Source organism: Herpailurus yagouaroundi, unplaced genomic scaffold (assembly GCF_014898765.1).
Source record: "Herpailurus yagouaroundi ecotype Mexico unplaced genomic scaffold, PumYag 28, whole genome shotgun sequence".
NCBI classification, from domain to species: domain Eukaryota; kingdom Metazoa; phylum Chordata; class Mammalia; order Carnivora; family Felidae; genus Herpailurus; species Herpailurus yagouaroundi.
This window is the reverse complement of record NW_024412376.1, coordinates 123686200-123705861: the sequence shown is the minus strand read 5'-3', so window position 1 is coordinate 123705861 and position 19662 is coordinate 123686200. Positions and strand designations below refer to the sequence as shown.

Genomic DNA, 19662 nt, shown 5'->3' with positions numbered 1-19662 from the left:
TCTCTCCAGCTTGCTCTCTCTCTCTCTCTCTCTCTCCCTCTCTCAAAAATAAGTAAATATTAAATATATATGTATATATATATATATAATTTAAAAAATAAATAAGTCGACACTCAGATATATACCATTCTTCTGTAAGTTAACATCAGTCTGTCCTGTCTTCTCGTCTCAGGAGACAGCTCATGAAGCACTGACATGTAAATTTCTAGAACTGCAAATCAAACATCAGACCTGGACAACAGGAATTTTACCCCACTTTGTGGGAGAAGTTGGCAGCCAGTTGGTTAGCCCCTCATTAAGTGGTTCTACCCCAACATGTAAAAATAAACATGAGAATACATGATCCACTTAATATCCTGTGAATTTAGCACTAGTGATTATGTGCTTCAGAAATTAACTATATAAATCAATAACCAATATTAAACCCATTAGTTTGTATAAGAGTAGACACCATATCTATTGTTTGTTGTGGGCCCTAATGCACTGCCTGACATTTATTAGGAACTCAAGAGATTTTTTTTTAATAAATAAAATTTAAGAAAGGAAGGGAAATAAAGGGAGCAAGGGAAGAATTCAGGTTCTTTCCAGTTTAAGCTACTAAGTGAGATGTGATGACTTTTCATATGACTGTTGTGCCAAGTGGTTTCCATCTTTTTGAGAAGCTATTCATAAAAATTTTTGGAGGCAGAGAGAACTGTGACTATATGGCAGTCATGCAACTAGTCTGTTTACTATAATATGAGGCTGTGAAGATTCAAGTTGTTCCTGCCCTGTTGGGGGAGGTCATTAAGAGGACATGACCTACGAGCTGGACTGCAGCAATTAGAGGCTCCTCACCTGTCCCCTGTCCTCAGAATGTGCATCCTGCTTGCCTTTCCCGCTTCCAGAAGCTGCCCCAATGGTACAGCCTTGAGACAATGATGTGGTGTTGAGCTTATGTGACTGAACCCAGTGAAGGCCTTTATGTAAATTCTTAACACTTGGCAAGCAGGTATGGAGATCTCATCTGGTGGCTGCCCAAGACAAGCCTCGTATGTAAGTTCCTTTGCCAACTGACAATCTGGAGTGGCCTTTTTGTTCAGTCTCCTTGCCCTCGTGTATGGTGGCTAGTTTCTGATTACACCCAAGAATCTCCCAAGAAGCTTGCAAACCAACATGTTTAATATATGAGATTATTTAAAAATAATTTCCTATTTATATTTACTCTCCAGTTTGAAGAAAAGAGACATCTGAAGGTCTCTGAATGAAAACAAAGAGAGAACAACAACCCATGAAAAGGTGGATGAACAACTACCTTTATATTGTCTTGGTGTTATCGGAGGGAACAGAGCATGATAAACCACAACAGATAATCCAGGATGTTCATGCCTTCATCAGGGAAACTGGGCAGGACATTTGCACACACTGTATGCTACTTTGTCATCTTATATTACACTGTGTTGGCCTGTTATGAACTCCCTAACATCAAAGCTATTTCTGTGCTTTTAAAATGTCAGAGTTTAAGGTCCAAGCAAATACCTAAGCCCTTAAGGGAAAAAAAACTAAGACTTCAAAAATCTAGTGAGGACATTATGCTAAGTGAAATAAACTAGATACAAAAGGACAACTATTGTATGATTGCACTTATATGAGGTACCTAGAACAATCAAATTCACTGAGAGAAAGTAGGATAGAGGGGGCCAGGACCAGGGGAGGGAAGAGGGAATGGGGAGTTAGTATTTAATGGGTACAGAGTTTCATCTGGGGATGATGAAAAAGTTCTGGAGATGGATAGTGGTGATGTTTGCACAACAATATGAATATACTTAATGCTACTCAATTGTATACTTAAAAATGGTTACAGTGGTAAATTTTATGTTATACAACAAAAAAAAAATTCAGTGAGAAATTAATTACTCACTAGACTCTGAAGTCACAACTTGAATGGAGAGAAGCTAACAACCCAGACACATCAATCTCCTCTTCCCATTCACATGGCTGGTATATTGAAATGTTCTGAAGATCAATCTTCCATTGAGACCCTTGAGAAGGCTAGTTAGAATGACCCTTGCCACCCCAGCAGTTAATGATTCCAAGAACTCAAGCATCTACTACTAATAGCCATCATTATCATTTACTGAAGGCCTATCATGTGCCAGCACTGATGCCATTTCTTTAGAAGGTAATTCAAAGACCTTTGTGTTCTGGCCACAGCTTACCTCTCCAGCCCTACACCTCTTGGGTTCCATGTTCAATCTATACAGAATTATCTGCATTTCCCCAGGATGTATCACATTCTTCAGACCCTGCAGCTCTTCACACGTACAGACACAGACACACAAACAAACACACACATGCCCTTTTCTTGTTCTACGTGTGGTTCCCTCCTCTCTACATGTAGCCAACTTTGGATCATGCCCTAGGCTTAAGCCTCAAGATCCCAGCTCGCTCCAATAACCCCTCTGATCACAGCCAAAACTAAAGTTTATCAAACCTGGCTTCACATTAAAATCACCTGGGGGACTTAAACATTACTGGTCCTCAAGTTTTACCCCTAGAAATTCTGATTTTAACTAGTCTATGATGTGACCAGGATATTGGTAGTTTAAAAAAAAACAACAGAACTCTCCAGGGGATCCTAGTGAACAGTCAAGGCAGAGAACTGCTGACCTAAACTGAATTATTTATTTTCCCCCTTACACACCCGAGGCCCCTCAAGCTTCTCACTGTCTTAGCCTGCATCTTAATTTGTTGTAATAAGTTGTTAGCTTGGCCCTCCCTTTTGAACACAAGCTCCTTGAGGGAAAGTTCAAGTTCACCACTGTATCCATATAACCTAGAACAGTGCCTGGCACATGTAAGCGTTCAATAATCACCTTGAGTTGCTTTCTGAAATTGATTTTGCACCCACTCCACATGATAATTTGAAAATGAGCCCACTGAGGCTTAGAGAGGCTCAGTCACTTACCCAAAGTCCACAGCAAGTGAATGGCAGAGCCAGATCAGAACTTTGCTCTTTCTGACTGCAAAACTCTATTTACTACGCTACAGTGCCTTCACACTTCTTGAATAAGTTGCTCATATTAAATGAGTTGTTCCTGCTGAACAAGTAAGAAATAAAGGCAAAACTTGTCGGGGCACCTGGGTGGCTCAGTCAATTGAGCATCTGACTTTGGCTCAGGTCATGATCTCGCAGTTTGTGGGTGCGAGCCCCGCATCCAGCTCTGTGCTGACAGCTCGGAGCCTGGAGCCTGCTTCGGATTCTGTGTCTCCCTCTCTCTCTGCCCCTCCCCTGCTCATGCTCTGTCTCTCTCTCTCTTTCTCCTTCAAAAACAAATAAAAACATTTAAAAAAAAAGGGCAAAACTGGAAACTCTAAGTATACTGTGAATAACTGCATAAAATACATCCAACAATCGCTCAGTTTGCTAAACTTGTTGGAGACAAGTTTGATGAACAATCAGCAGTGTGCTGCTGGAGAGGCTTAATCACATTTCTCAGAGGAACATCTATTTTTCACTGATTAGAACCCTTTTTTTTCTAGGACTCTGATCCAATCAAACCTGAAATGGTTTTAACATACCTAGTCTCCCAGCAAACAACAAACAAAACAAACCCAGTGAAAGAAAACTGAAGTTGTAATGTCCACTGCAACTTTCTCAGGCAACCACACCAGGAACTGCCGCTCCATCTGAGGGCCAGCCTGTAACGCATATGCTCAAAATGCAAAATGAGGACTTCAAGTTTCCCGTGGTTGCTCATTCTCTGTCACAGTATCTGTTTTCTCCAAAAGGCAAACACTGCTGGGACCACTCCACTGCCTGGCTAGACCAGAGCACCCATCATGGGACCAGATGCAACCGTGGAATAATAACCAGCACTTGTTGGCTTGTGAGACTTGATGCTGTCCTGAGATGAACCTCCACTGCTCAGGTTTCCCTTACCGCTTAGGAGAGGAGCTTGGCTGCCAAGTGCCAGGTGGCATAGGAGTGCCAACTGCTTACTTCTCAGTACCCAGCGCCACTTTTTATTATGGAAAATGTGAAGGATGTACAATAGCAAGTAAACACTTCTACCCACGATTCAACCAGATGGTAAGCACCGAGTGCACAAGTCTGTGATGAAGATGGTGAGCCGGGCCCCAAGGCTGGGTTTGTACAAATGTTCTCACGGCATATTACAGGATGGGACACTCTACAGTAAATCTCAGCACAAATGACTAAAGTGACCTTTTTTATGATCCTGGAAGTCAGGAAGCCTTCCAACCATGACAGTACAATCTGTTGGAACTTTATAGGAGGCCTCTGCCTTTCCTTGCTTCGCTCTGTGGGAATAACAGCAGATTGGAAACCATGGCAGTTAGGAGCGGAAGTTGTAGAGTCAGGTACTCTGGGTGTGAGAGCCAGTTCAACTGCATATTAGTCTTGGCACCTGAAATATCTTGTTTAACATCTTCTAGGTTTGTTTCTTCCATCTATGAAGGGGGAATAAAATAGTAACTAATGGATATTGTGATAATCAAATGAAATACTGCAAGGAAAATACTTAGTACAAATCCAGTTTTTTTTTAAAAAAAGGTGTTCGGTAGGGACATCTGGGTGGCTCAGTCAATTGAGCTTCTGACTCTTGGTTTCATCTTAGGTCATGATCTCTTGGGGTTCATGAGTTCAAGCCCTGCATTGGGTTCCACGCTAATGGTGCAGAGCCTGCTTGAGATTCTCTCTTTCTGCCCCTCCTCCCCCCTCTGAAAATAAATAAATAAACTTTTTATTTATTTATTTATTTTTCAACGTTTATTTATTTTTGGGACAGAGAGAGACAGAGCATGAACAGGCGAGGGGCAGAGAGAGAGGGAGACACAGAATCGGAAACAGGCTCCAGGCTCTGAGCCATTAGCCCAGAGCCCGACGCGGGGCTCGAACTCACGGACCGTGAGATCGTGACCTGGCTGAAGTCAGACGCTTAACCGACTGCGCCACCCAGGCGCCCCAATAAACTTTTTAAAAAAGAGGTGTTCATTAAATGGTAGAGTTTGATATTATGAGTGATAATGGTGTTGGTTCCTCTAATTCTATCTTGCTTGGTCTTGGCTCAATGGATGGCCTCTTCGGCAGCCAGCTCCCTGGAGTCCCCTAGTGCTTCACGGTCACAGCCACCTCCTCTACATTTCCACTGCAATATTCTAGGAGTCTATGAGTGGCCAAGTGAGTTGTATAATCAAAGAAGCTCTGAAGTCAGAAGACTGTGAAGTCACTTTGCCGGAAGTGGCATGTGAAGGCCTGGTGCATGAATTGGCTCTCTAAATTTAACTCATTTATTTGTATCTTATCCCAATCTCAAATACTGATGGGATTTTTATTTATTTATTTTTACTTTTGGCTTACTGATTTATTTTATAGTATTTTATACAAAAATTTCTCACAATATAAAATATTACATATATTCTATTCAGCCAGCGATCTTCAAGTTTGAGTGTGCCTAAGTACTTCCTGGAATGCTTATTATACAGTAGATTTCTGAATCCCAAACCCAGAAATTCTGAGTTTGTATATCCTTGTATCTGTACTCTGAGGAAAGGCTGTATTAGTACTTGATGGGATTTTTTTTTATTACTTTATTTTATTTTTTTTTAGAGGGAGAGAGAATGTGCACAAGCTGGGGAGAGGGGCAGAGGGAGAAAGAGAATCTTAAGCAGATTCCATGCTCAGTGCAGAGCCCAATGGAGGGCTCGATCCCACAACCCTGGGATGGTAACTTAAGCTGAAATCAAGAGTCAGACGCTCAATCAACTGAGCCACCCAGGTGCCTCTGGTAAAAAAAAAAAAAGTTTTTTAAGCACATATAATCAATGGAGAAAAATAAACAGCTGAGGAAGTCAAAGGGAAGAGAGAATATAGATAGGGAAATAGCAGGCCAGCCATATAATTTCACCTAATCAAGTCCCAGACAACCGTGGGATACATATAGGTAAATCTGGCTATAAATATCCTGTTACCAAAACAAAGAAGAAAAATATGATCAATTGCAAAATTCATATATGCCAAAATATGTCTTTTATGCCAGCCACTGTGCTAAGCATTTGATATGTATTAACCCACTTAATGGTCATAACACTTCTATAATTTGGTGTTTTGTTGTTGCCATTTACACAGATGGAAAACTGAGGCTCTGAAAGGTTAAAATAAATGGCATTAGAGACACTGGAATCCTAGTTGTTTGGGTTCATCGCCTGGGGTCTTAAGGAATAAGCTATGTTGTTTTGAGAGACAACATAAAACAAATAATAAGTTTAGAGGAAGCATTTCCTAACACGAAGATCTGACCAAATAGTCTTTGACAAAGTAATTGGTCTCCAGATATGAGGATGTCCCAGATCAAAACAAAAAAAAATTGTTTTTCATTTTAAGGGTGAAGGAATATGATGTACAGCTGACAACTTTTTTGTTTGTGTGTGCCAAGTAAGAACATTAAAACAAATACCAAGGATAGTGGACATCATTTCATGAATACATGACACTTAAGCACCAAAAAAAAAAAAAAAAAAGCATAATGTAAAACATAAAGGACCTTATTTTTTGTTTGTTTATTTGTTTGTTTTAAAGTTTATTTATTTTGAGAGACAGACAGAATCAGCACTGACAGCACGGAGCCCAACAAGGGCTCGATCTCACAAACCATGAGATCATGACCTGAGCTGAAATTAAGAGTTGGATGCCTAAACTACAGAGCCAACCAGGTACCCCTAAAGGATCTTGTTTTTAAATTCTGAATAAATTCAGTTTTGTGAAAAAAAAATGTACACCATCTATATCTTTCTCATTTGCCTCTGGCAAGAACAGTCACAGAATATCAGTGGTGCATGAACTGGCATTCAAGATTCCTTGACAACATCTCTGTGGAGTCTCTATGACCCTATCACAGCGTGAGCCCAAAAGCAGAACTGAGACTCCATCCTTCTCCTGGCTAGATCTCAGGAGGGTTTCAAAATTAACTCTCTTAAGGACCAGAAGATTTGATCAGGTCAGAAAATGCAGAAGGTCAATGGAAAGTGACCAGAGTGGGAGCCCTCAATTTATGATTTTCATGCAAGATGCACACAGCCCTCACAAATAGGAACACATCACTGCACTCTCCAAAATACACCATGGTGACACTTACTATAAGGCTATAATTCCAGTCCTGAATGAAACCAATGACTATGACTTTTAAAAGAACATGATATGTTTGAAGAAAATAGAAGATTAACACCAGAACATTATTCGATTTTCCCAGTGCTAACACATTTGGCAGTATTTTTCTATTTTGGTAAAGAATTTGAGTTGCTTATAAATTTATGCTGGGCCCCAATGGATGCTTTCAGAGAGAGACTGAAGCAAAGCAGCCCCACTCTTTCAGAGAGTTGTATTTACAATACCTACTGTTCCTATATTTCCATTAGAATGCAATTATCCTTCTTGGGAAAAAATAAAGGTCACTGGGTTAATGGAGCTCACCTCTCTTTTTTAGTCCATAAATAATAAATAAAATATAATATTTAAAAAGAAAACCACATCCTGCATACCACTGTATTACTGATGCTCTTTTTCATAGGACATTTGAGTATATGGCACTTACAATGGCCATAATCGTTGCTGTCCATCAAGCTCCCACAGCACCGGTTCAGTAAAGAAGTACACAGCATGCATCTATTAAGTTGATATTCATCAATACTAAAACGTTGAAGAAATTTCCCATGACACTTTCAAATCAGATTACAGTACATTCCACTCTGAATTTGAGCAGCATATCACAGAATGATTTATCCTAGCAAATACACAGAAAATCTCATGAGCTTTATCCGATAAGCATTGACAAGTGTATCCATTTTAAAAATTCTACATAAATACAGATTGGAGCACATTCCTCTGCTTCCAGAATGGCTTACCAACAGGACTTGTGAGTGGGCAGTAGGCAGTGCTCATGACCATGCTAATAAGAATAAGTATCTCTAGGCAAGATTCTGCTGCCACTAGTTTGCCTAATGAAAAAACAAAGACTTTCTGCCAGCTGAATAGCTGAATAGGGCTCTCAGCCCAAAAGAGCCTAATCAATGCTTTCACTTCAGGCTTCCCAAGGGATCAACTAAGCAATCGCTCCAGTACCTGGCACATCAAGATTTATAAGGCAGAGTAGGAACACATGGCCTAAATAGCTTTGGAAAGCCATTTGTTTTGAGAAAAAAACAAAAACCTTAGAGCCACAAATGTTAGATCACCATCACCCCGTAACTAAGGCTATGTGACTCCTCAGATTAACCTAAGAAATGTTTTAAGTAACAAGGAAATTATAATATACACCTGAGCTTGCTATAAGCCCTGTTAAACACTTGTAAATCACATTCCCCCAAAATAATGAAAATGAAAAACTCTGCTTTCCACCTGACACTGGCTTGTGTGACAAAATATACCTCAGTTGCCAACCAGCAGTACACAGGGCTCCCACCTCATCAAGAATTTCAGGAGCATCACAGAACACCCCTGAGAATAGGCACTTTAACTTCAAATTATAAACATAACAATGAAGCAGCCAACTGTTTTCCTAAGCAATACAGCATTTAAAGTCACAATTTTTTAAAGTTGATTTGAAGGGTATGTATCTGTCAACAGCACGTAATTATTTTTAATTATAATTAGCAGCAACGAAAGTAAAGACTACCATGTAGTGGGTGTTGTTCTGCCAGGCATGGGTCTGATAGTTTTATAAGGGTTTTCTAATTTAATCCTTGAAAAATCCCTATGGTCTGTGAGTGGGTGACAGGTTGCACAGCACCCCAAAATACGCCACTTTGGCATAAGGATTATTTCGAGCTAAGGACACTTAAAAAACAGCAGGTGCAAGAAGGGCATTCTAATGTCCTACTTTTCTTCCTGAAAATATGTGATTAAAAACTCTCATGTGAAGGATGCCTAGAAGACTCAGTCGGTTAAGCGTCCGACTCTTGATACTGGTTCAGGTCATGATCTCACGATTCATGGGTTCAAGCCCCACATCGGGCTCTGTGCTGACAGCACAGAGCCTACTTATGATTCTGTCTCTCTCTCGGTTTCTCAAAATAAATAAAATAAATATTAAAAAAAAAAAAACCCTGCCATGTGAAAGATGCCCTCCCTGTACCAGGAAAAAAGAACCATGCTTCAACAGGGAGTCAAAGCTGAGAGATTCTGTACAAACAGAACTTGTTAAAATACTTCTTATCTTCCTTTAGCCTCCCCATATATTCTAGTGACTTTCCCACAATTAACCTCTGTTCCACCTCATATAAAAGTACTTTCTACAATTTTGCTATTTCTTTGGGTCTTCATGTCACGGTGAGCGCTCCTACATCACATAAAACTTACATAAATGTGTATGCTTTTCTCTGAGTAATCTGCTATATATATCAGTTACATTTTCTACCCCAGATGAAAAATCCTAGAAGAGTAGAGGGAAAATTTTGCCTCTCCTGCATCTATGATGGTTTGTTATCTAATTAACACTAATGATCCATCAGCACAGTGTTAAGATCTAACATTTAAATAGAGACACTTAATTTTCCTTAGTATTCATTCTCAATGTAAATATTTGGGACTTTGAAATTTATGTAGGCTTCCCAAAAAGATTTTTTTAATATTAATCATTTTTATGAGTATCATCAAATACTTCTTTACTCATCACCAGAAATTATACATCTGTTTTACATAAAATCAAAGTAGGCTGATTGCCATTAGTTAAAAGGCAGATTTCCTGAAAACTAAAACAAATGCACCTCTTTTAGAATTATTTTAGTTCTGACATTATTCTTACAATGAAATTCTAGGAACTTGTAGATTTATAAGTATGCATCATTTTAACCAAATGATTAAAAAATATAAATCTTATGGCACAAAAACAGACACAGAGACCAATGGAATAGAATAGAAACCCCAGAACTAGACCCACAAACGTATGGCCAACTCATCTTTGACAAAGCAGGAAAGAGCATCCAATGGAAAAAAGACAGTCTCTTTAACAAATGGTGCTGGGAGAACTGGACAGCACCATGCAGAAGGTTGAAACTAGACCACTTTCTCACACCATTCACAAAAATAAACTCAAAATGGATAAAGGACCTGAATGTGAGACAGGAAACCATCAAAACCTTAGAGGAGAAAGCAGGAAAAGACCTCTCTGACCTCAGCTGTAGCAATCTCTTACTCGACACATCCCCAAAGGCAAGGGAATTAAAAGCAAAAGTGAATTACTGGGACCTTATGAAGATCAAAAGCTTCTGCACAGCAAAGGAAACAACCAACAAAACTAAAAGGCAACCAACGGAATGGGAAAAGATAGTTGCAAATGACATATCGGACAAAGGGCTAGTATCCAAAATCTATAAAGAGCTCACCAAACTCCACACCCGAAAAGCAAATAACCCAGTGAAGAAATGGGCAGAAAACATGAATAGACACTTCTCTAAAGAAGACATCCGGATGGCCAACAGGCACATGAAAAGATGTTCAGCGTCGCTCCTTATCGGGGAAATACAAATCAAAACCACACTCAGGTATCACCTCACGCCAGTCAGAGTGGCCAAAATGAACAAATCAGGAGACTCTAGATGCTGGCGAGGATGTGGAGAAACGGGAACCCTCTTGCACTGTTGGTGGGAATGCAAATTGGTGCAGCCGCTCTGGAAAGCAGTGTGGAGGTTCCTCAGAAAATTAAAAATAGACCTACCCTATGACCCAGCAATAGCACTGCTAGGAATTTATCCAAGGGACACAGGAGTACTGATGCATAGGGGCACTTGTACCCCAATGTTCATAGCAGCACTCTCAACAATAGCCAAATGATGGAAAGAGCCTAAATGTCCATCAACTGATGAATGGATAAAGAAATTGTGGTTTATATACACAATGGAATACTACGTGGCAATGAGAAAAAATGAAATATGGCCTTTTGTAGCAACGTGGATGGAACTGGAGAGTGTGATGCTAAGTGAAATAAGCCATACAGAGAAAGACAGATACCATATGGTTTCACTCTTATGTGGATCCTGAGAAACTTAACAGGAACCTATGGGGGAGGGAAAGGAAAAAAAAAAAAAGAGGTTAGAGTGGGAGAGAGCCAAAGCATAAGAGACTGTTGAGAACTGAGAACAAACTAAGGGTTGATGGGGGGTGGGAGGGAGGAGAGGGTGGGTGATGGGTATTGAGGAGGGCACCTTTTGGGATGAGCACTGGGTGTTGTATGGAAACCAATTTGACAATAAATTTCATATATAAATAAAAAATATATATATAAATCTTAAAAAAATATAAATCTTAAATCTTATACAATTGATACATAAGGATTGGCTTGGACTTTCCATTCAGATAATCTATCAACTCCAGTAGGATTAATTTATACCAACTCTGGTATAAAACCAGAACTCCAGGTCAAACAAGTCTTTAGTCCGGACTATTTCAAGTGCTTAAACAGCTGCATGATCTGTAACCATGCATAGGACTGTGTCCTAGCTCCATTCAACAACTTACCACTAAGAAAAAAGGATGCTTTGTTCTCAAGACAAAGGCTCCACTCGGAGTGGAGATGCTGACCTAGATCCATGATGCTCAATGAGGAGGGATGGTTTAGTGTAACTATGTACAAAATTATAGCACTGTTTTATGACTATGGTATTGAAAAAGATGTAGCAATAGAAGTCAAGGTGAGGTTATCTTAGAGAAGGGAGGGTGGTATGACTTTAAATTTAAAATCTCTCTTTGCTTGAGCCGGGACATCCGGGACATCCGTCTTCCCCTGTCCTTGGACTTTGGCAGTCCTAATTCTCAGGCCTTTGGACTTGGACAGGGCCTTACACCGTCAGGCCCTCAATTCTTGGGCCTTTGGATTCCAACTGGCACTTATACCATTGGTTCCCTTGGTTCTTAGGCCTTTAGACTTGGACTGAATTACACCACTGGCTTTCCTGGTTCTCCAGCTTGAAAGCAGCAGATTCAGAGTGTGGGATTTCTTGATCTCCATAATAGTGTAAGTCAATTCTCATCTCTTTCTCTCTCCATATATATATATATGGAGTATATGTATATATATATATATATACTCTCTCTCTTTATATATACTCCATATATATATATACACACTCCATATATATATATATACACACTCCATATATATATATACACTCCATATACATATATACACTCCATATATATATATACACTCCATATAATATATATACTCCATATATATACTCCATATATATATATATATATACACTCCATATATATATATACTCCATATACATATATATACTCCATATATATATACTCCATATATATCTGTATCAACATAAGCAATCCATTAGCTGACCTCCAAGGCTCCATCTATCACTAACAGTTACTGGTCCTGGGGAAGATCTTGGAGTCCACAGTGAGTCATAGGTTCCAAGAGTGCCTCCAAAACACCTCCAGCATGAGAATATTCAGCCAGTCACAGGTTGGTTAGCTCCTTGACCAATGCTCAGTCTATCAAGAAATTTTCGACCCAACAATGATGATTCATAACTAATTCATCAGTGGGAATGCCATGCAAAAATAAGGATTGATTTTTATTGAAAATTGTTAGAAATACATCTATTCTTTTTCCTTTGCCCTTCTCATTGAATTTCTTACAAGTAAAATATATTGAATCCACCTGTTAATTGGTATGCCCATGGCTGGTGCCCTGGTCCAAGATCTGCTCATTGATCTCCCAACTGTTCTCCAAATCCATGTTGTCCTTTCTCTGCTAATACAGCCCCCACATCATTACACCAGTCACCTATCTAAATGTTAATCTGATCCATCTCCTTCCTACTTAAAGACTATCAAAGAGCTCGAAGTCCAGATTCTTCAGCACTGTTTCCAATATCATATCTGACCTCAAATGACATTCCCAAAATCAACTCTAACAACTGTTCTCACCTCCCAAGACCTTTACTCTTAGGGACTTTTGGATTCAAGAATCTCCAAATCCAATCTGTCCTCAACTAAATAAAGTTACGAAATAAATTTTATTACTACACACAAGCTGCTCTCTTGCCCTAAATCCTATCCCTTTTGCATAAATTTTTTTGCAAGGATAGAATTTCTTTAAAGAATCAAAAGGAGCTCTTTTAATCAGTAACTATTTGGGGTACACGTTATTTTTTTAATGCCACTCAGCCTCCAAATTTATATGGTTTGTAACTCATTTAACTGGTTAATCATTCATATAACAATCATTTATGAATCTTGTGTGTCCTATATTTGATGAAATATATATTAGGCTATCTGTTGGCTCTACCCTAGGGAATAATGTGTTTTTTCTAAGCATTTCAATTACTCAAATATTTCATACTTGAGGTCAATACTACAGCATGCTATGTAAATTATTTTAATGTAATGACACACATAATTAAAATTTTTTTCATAAAAAATCATGGTGGGAGACCAAGAAATTGAGGCAATATTTACCCCTTTGATGTCACCTTCTTTCAAACTGACTTAAAATTTCAGAGTTGCTATTTTTGTTCCTGCTCGTATTACTTGACGTGACCTTTAAATGTCCAGCAAGAATCAAATAGGATTCCTTTGATATATGTCTATCTTATAACCATACTTTCAGTTTCAAATCTGTAAAGAAAAAATATTAAAAAAAACATTTCTTCTGCAAAATGGCAAGTTTGGAGTCCCTGGTGGCAAACAAAATCCTTTTATCTTCATCTGTAAAGAATTTTACTTTTTGTTAAGAAGCAATTATCATCCTCTTCTGGTATAGACCTTGAAGGCAGGGATGCCAGCCAACTTGTCCGCTACTGTAGCATCAGTGCCTAGAATGGCGCTTGGCTCAGAAAGTAGGCACTCAATGAAAACATATCGAGTGGATTTATGAATAGGCAAAAGGAGGTGTTGCACAACCACAAAACAGAAGGTCTCCATATAAATGAATTCCTTAAAGTGTGCTATTTCACCAAATATAGGCATTTTTCAATCCACTACTGCTAAATTCATGATGTAAGGAAAGAGTTTTGGCTTTCTGAAAGACATACATTTGGTGTTGACTTGCATTCCTTTCATCAAGACCTTTCATAAGTACTATATTCAGAAATGGTTTTGTAAATCTGCTACTTTCCCCTATTTGTAGGTATTTAGCCAAAGGAAGGTAGTTTGCACACACCTATTTTAGAGAAACAACCTCTCCCTGTTAGTAATGCATGGCAAACTTTAATGGACATAAAAAATTACCTGGGATGGGGCGGCTGGGTGGCTCAGTTGGCTAAGTGTCTGACTTCAGCTCAGGTCATGATCTTGCAGTTTGTGAGTTTGAGCCCCACATTGGGGTCTGTCCTTACAGCTCATATCCTGGAACCTGCTTTGCATTCTGTGTCTCCCTCTCTCTCTGCCCTTCCCCAGCTCACATTCTGTCTGTCTCTCTCTCTCAAAAATAAATAAACATTAAAAAAAAATTTTTTTGATTACCTGGGACATTTGATTTAAAAAAAAACTCAAGACTCCTTTATACTCTAGAAAATTCTAATTTGAAAGGTCTGGTGTGCAACCTATATTCCTAAAAAGCTCTCCAGATTATTTTGATGAGGACTACTCTGCAAGAAACACTATATTTGAGGCTAAAAGCAAACATTATTTGTTTTTTTAATATATGAGTAATGTTTGTGAATGCTGGAACAGAACATGCTTTACGAAATATTAGGAAGTCTAAATAATTTCAGATTTTCAGTTAGTAATTATACTACCAAGAGTTCTTCCTTCCTGGAAGAATACCAGTTATAAATTCTATGGTCTGAATTAGACAAGTATCATTACAGAGAATGTTAGTGAGAAGGAAGATGGCAGTATTATATATTACAGACACCCCATCCCTGTGTTATCAGTGAGAAGTAGGCACCTGAATTCTAGCACTTGTGTGCTATGAATTAATTAAGTGATCTTGAGAACATCGCTTAATCTCTACCGCCAATTCCTCATTTACAAAATGGGATTAACCCGTACCTACATACTTCATAAAAACTTTCTAGGGGAAGGGGCACCTGGGTGGCTTCAGTCGGTTGAGCATCCGACTTCAGCTCAGGTCATGATCTCACAGCTTGTGAGTTTGAGCCCCACGTCAGGCTCTGTGCTGACAGCTTGGAGCCTGGAGCCTGCTTCAGATTCTGTGCCTCCCTCTCTCTCTGCCCCAACCCACTCGCATCCTGTCTCTGTCTCTCTCAAAAATAAATAAACATTAAAAAAAACTTTTTAGGGGAAAAACATATTATATAACAGTGATTTGAACCGTTCAAAAGGAAGGTATTTTATAAATAAAATATTGGGATGTTGCTCTACTTCAATAAGTTTGATGCTGTGAACGAAAGTTAGAAGCAGGAAAGCTCCCACCGAAATAACTATTCAAACTAAGTAAGCCTGCCACAGTTTTGTGGATGCTGACAGAAGATATGAGACTCTTGAGTCAGAGACAAAGAAAGTTACTAGTTGCAGCAAAAAGGATAACAGGAGTATCAGTATGGTTGTACCAGTGCCCAAGTCCCACAAGGCAATGTTGAGAGCCCAGTGGAGCCTGCATATGCAGTGGGGTGAGTCACTCAGAGGAGAGCCAAAGCTTAGGGAATCTGCAGCTTTTATAAAAAGCAGTAAGCAAGCCTGTTTGTCTGAAAGGAGACCAGGTGCAATACAAGAACTGCAATGTATTATCTTCTCAGGATTGCCAGCTACATTATCAATCCTGAGAAGTGGCCTAGGTAAGAGAAAAGTCAAAGCCCCAGGATTTTGGCACATTCAGCAAGACACGTAAGGGCAGAAGAAGCTCATATCTGACTGTATCTCAACATATAGGGCATAATAATACAAATAAAGAAAAATTTTAAATAAGGTTATATGTTTTCTTAAACAAATATGATTCTAGGGGTGCCTCGTGGCTCAGTTGGTTAAGCATCTGATTCTTTTTTTTTTTTAATGTTTATTTATTTTTGATAGACAGAACACAAGGGGGAGGGGAAAAAAGAGGGAGACACAGAATCTGAAGCAGGCTCCAGGCTCTGAGCTGTCAGCACAGAGCCCAACAGGGGACTCAAACCCACAGACCATGAGATCATGACCTGAGCTGAAGTCAGTCGCCCAACCAACTGAGCCACCCAGGCACCCCTTAGTGTCAGACTCTTGATCTCATCTCAGATCTTGATATCAGAGTTGTGATTTCAAGCCCCACAATGGGCTCCATGCTGGGCGTGAAGCCTACTTTGAAAAAAATTAAATAAGTAAAATACAATAAAAAAAATAAAAGAATTATGATTCTAGTTCCAAGGGAAAAAAAATGCATGAAGGAAGTTTTACCATGCTCTACGTTCCATTGTCTTTGGAAAGAAGATCACAAGATTAAAATGTGAAGACTCCTAACTTTCTATTGTTCATGTTAACAGATAACCATTTTAAAAGCCACTACTTTAATCTGTAGACTTGAAAAATGACTAAAAACTCCTGAAGTAACCGCCTCATCACAGAAATATCCTCAAAATAATGGTCGGTTTCTATGAACTAAGAATAGGAGAATAGTCACTAGGACTACCATGGAATCATGAAAGTGAAGCCAATAATAAGTATGTGATGGAAGAGGAAGAAGGCATGGGGAATGGAGAAATAATATATGGATAGCAAGTCTGGTTTTCAAGATTCAGTTGGATTTAAAGCAGCACAGAAAGAGCAGGAGGGTTCCACATCCTGTTTTCTCTCCTTTATATTGTGAAAGTATGGATGAGGGCCAGTCATTCTCAGCCAGGTTTTGAAGTGCATCATTTGGCTGCCAGATGCCCATTATACTAATTGGATCACTAGCCTCCTCTATGTCTCATTGACACAAGGATTCCAGGGCTACCGATTTCTTTTGCAGCATTAAAATTTAACAATACCCACGCATACAATAAACTATAAAATATTCACATCGGCCTATACTCCACTTTTGTATTATACTGTAACTCCAGAATGATTCTTCAGTAGCCTACTTGAGTGATGTGAAGGAATGCCAATACTAAATAGGTTTCTCATGCTAAGACATTTAATTTTATACTTCCGGAGCATATACTTGAAGCATTTGAGAATATTTACAGTTTGACTAGAATCATCATCTTCCTTAAGATTTTTTTCTTGTTAAGCCTATACATACAACTGCTCCAATCCAACAAATAACAAAAATTAGAGTATTTTTGTTAGGAATAGAAAAAAAAAATTTAATACCTCCACATTCAGAAATTAAAATGATTACAAAAATATACACACGGCTATATATGTATATTGTATATTGAATTCTAAGAAGAGTCTATGAACATCATTAATTAGTTATAGATACATTGATTCATTTTGTTTTATTCTCCATTTAAAAGGAGAAATCTGAATAAATATTAATATCAATCTCCATTGAATGAACTGGTGCTAAATGAAAGTAACTTTCCATAAAAATGTCTACATATTCATGATTTATAAAATGAGATTTTCTATTAATGCTACATTATTTAACTTTTTCCAAGAAAGACTCATATACACAACGGATCTTATATTAAACAGGGATCTGGGTTGCAGACAACAGAATCCACTGTGATTGGTTTGAGAAAGAAAGGATTTACTACAGGTATTAGGTAGTTTATAGAATCTTTGGAAAGGTTAGTGAAATCATTTCTAGGCCAAACTTCCAGGAACAACTTGTTGAAGATGCTGAGCAGACCCCAGAACTACAGTGTTTCCACCACAGTCAGGAAATTAGAGCCACCACATCTGAGCAAAGAGTCATGCGGTTTTTGCTAATTCCTGTACCACCAAAATGGATGCCCCCGTCCTACCTTTTCTGCCACACATATTAATGTCATAAAAATATATCCATCAGAATCTAAATCATGAACCCATATCCTAAAAGACAAGTGGGGGGAGGGGCTGGAAAAGGTAGGTTTTGTTTTAATGCTTTGGTTTGGTTTTATGTTCTACATTGAGATGGTGGGGTTTACATTATTGAGAACTATAAAAAATGTAGCCATTTCAAAATGCAGCCATGTTCAAAAGATTGTGGGTAACCTCAAATTGCAAATGTCAACTTCAGATTTTTATCACAAAATTTAGGGTACTTTACTTAATACATTTTCCATGTTTTTTCTCATTCTAGATAAGTAAATGGAGTATCTTAGCAGTCCAGTCATTTTTTATTGTTTTCTTATTTTGCTTATAATAAATTTTGGTCTTCATCCTATTTTCAGTTTTAGTTTCCTCTAGATTGGTTTGAAAACTCATTATTACATTACAGAGTTCAAAGCACAAACCCCAAACTATTATATGTTTCTTTTGGCCAATATTCAATTTGTAACATGTCTTTTGTCTCTGAAGTTCTGTTAAACTCTACATACCACCTGCCACTGTTTTCCTTAGGGGACTGCTAAGACCTAGATAGAACATTTCTGTGTCACTTACTCTCAATAGATTGTGGTCTGGCAGAGTTGGAGCTGTACTTCATTTGGAAAACTATGAAATGACATATTCTTCTTTTGACGTAGTTGAATCTTAAAAAAAGAAAGAAAACAAACGATAGCTTACAGAAGGGCTAAAGGTAAATGATTATGAGGTTCTATATCAGCTCAGCTCCCTTTCACGTTTCTGATAACCAAAAAAAGAGTCGATTTTATGTGTTCTCCAAAATCTGGCCATTTTTTATGTGGTAGATGTTGGCAGTTGTAATCTTCTTTATCTGGATTAATAAGAATTTGGTATGATTCTAATAGAGCAAAACTTCTCCTATGGAAGGGAAGGAGTAGGAGACGTTGATAGTTGATAGGAGATGTAGGAGATGGTCTTCCCCAACATTCCATAGTGTTAGACACCCCACCTCTATGACGGAATTGTAAGAATTCCACCAGAACTTAGCTTGCTCAGCAGAGCAATCAGGATAAACCATTGACCAGAAAAAATTAAATCTATTGGTGCCTGGGAGTCTTTCATTGGAAGATGTTAGAAGTGAGAAATTCAAAGGTGAATTTTTCCCCTCTTCTAAAGTATTAGGTTATAATACACATAAATATTGCATCTGTCTTCTATCATTAAGAAAAAACTATGATGTGGTACTAAATCTTTAAAATATTTTCATTTTCAAAAGGTTAAAAACAAAGATATGCTTATACCACTTCATACCATATACAAAGATTAACTCAAAATGGATCAATAACCTAAATATAAGATGTAAACACTATTAAACCAGAAAACATAGGGATAAACCTTCATGACCTTAGGTGTAGTAATGGACTATTAGATAGAATACCAAAAGCACAAGCAGTAAGACAAAAAATAAATGGAGCTTCATCACAACTAAAAACTTTTTGCATCAAAGGACATTATCAAGAAAATGAAAAGACGACATATACAATGGGAAAAAATATTTGCAAACCATATATCTGACAAGGGTTTAATATCCAGAAGACAAAAAATTCCTACAACACAGTAACAAGACAAACAAGCCAATTTGAAAATGGGCGAAGGACTTAAATAGATATTTCTCCAAAGAATGTAAACAAATGACCAATAAATACTTGAAAAGATGCTTAATATTCTTAGTCACTTTGGAAATGCAAATTAAAACCACAATGAGTTACCACATCACACCTACCAGGATGGCTCTA

At 38.3% G+C, this 19662-nt stretch overlaps 1 long non-coding RNA gene across 3 annotated transcripts in view; it reads right to left on the bottom strand.

The window, feature by feature from the left end:
• LOC121035486 (uncharacterized) overlaps positions 1 to 19662 on the bottom strand; it is an 83348-nt gene that overhangs the window by 50027 nt on the left and 13659 nt on the right. For all 3 annotated transcript variants that reach the window (XR_005792918.1, XR_005792915.1, XR_005792916.1), the window contains exon 2: positions 18464 to 18552. This is a non-coding gene — a long non-coding RNA (uncharacterized LOC121035486). The remainder of the gene's footprint in view (positions 1 to 18463; positions 18553 to 19662) is intronic.